The following is a 979-nucleotide window of genomic DNA, read 5'->3' as shown; positions in this document are numbered from 1 at the left end:
GGGGAAAGAAGACCCTGTTGAGGGTTACTCTACTCGAGATGTTTCATTATTTGGACGGATCCGGCCTACGCAACGGCCGAAAAAATTTTCGGCAGACTTATTGGGACCTGACTGATCGGCCGTGCCAACGCATCGGCCCAACTCACCCCGAACTTTTTTATTTATGCCAAAACCTTCTTCCAAAATTACTCAAAAATGACAGTGAATTGGACGCGACCTCTCTCGAGTAACTCCGCCCTGCGTGACTAAAGAAATAAAAAAGTTGTCAATCTATTGGACTTACTTCACCGGCGCCGTTGGACTAAACTGCTTGGAAATTTTCTTGTGCTAAATTCCTTTTGTCAAATGTATTGACAGACCCCAAAAATGCCGTCGCGACTTTTAGGCCGAATACATTGACTCGTCTTATGTATTTGACTGAACTCACCCTTTTTTATAGTTCGACAAATTGGACCTGGACTTAGAATATTTTTCGAAGTTTTTTTACCCATTATGATAAATTTTGTATTTTTTAACCGAATTTTACCTACTTTTCGCTGGTTAACCTCCTTTTCCATTTTGATGCGCAGTTAGTCGATTTTTATCATCCGGAGCCAATTTTTAATGGAATAAATTTTTTTGCACTGTTTATTAATTTTCTACGTTAGGAATTTTTCTTTTTTTTTTTTTTTTCGTGTTTATAATGTTCATCGATCTTCCTTTAAACTGGTGGTCATCCAAAATGCCTATTTCTTAATTTTTTCTTTCCTAAAAATATGCAGAGCATTCATCAGTGACACTGCATTTCTTTTATTGAAAATTAACGAGAAACTGCAATTACAAAATGAAAAAGCATTTTTGTAGCTCTAAATCGTTATTACTAACATTCCCAGAGCCTTTCGAGCAATAATTCAAAATTTTATTTTTTTTCAATTTTTTCGGAACTTTTACAGTGCCATGAAATTGGATGTTAGGTGAATTCCGTACGTCAAACGTATGG

This window comes from Ischnura elegans, unplaced genomic scaffold, assembly GCF_921293095.1.
Source record: "Ischnura elegans unplaced genomic scaffold, ioIscEleg1.1, whole genome shotgun sequence".
NCBI lineage: Eukaryota > Metazoa > Arthropoda > Insecta > Odonata > Coenagrionidae > Ischnura > Ischnura elegans.
Note: the sequence above shows the minus strand (reverse complement) of the source record.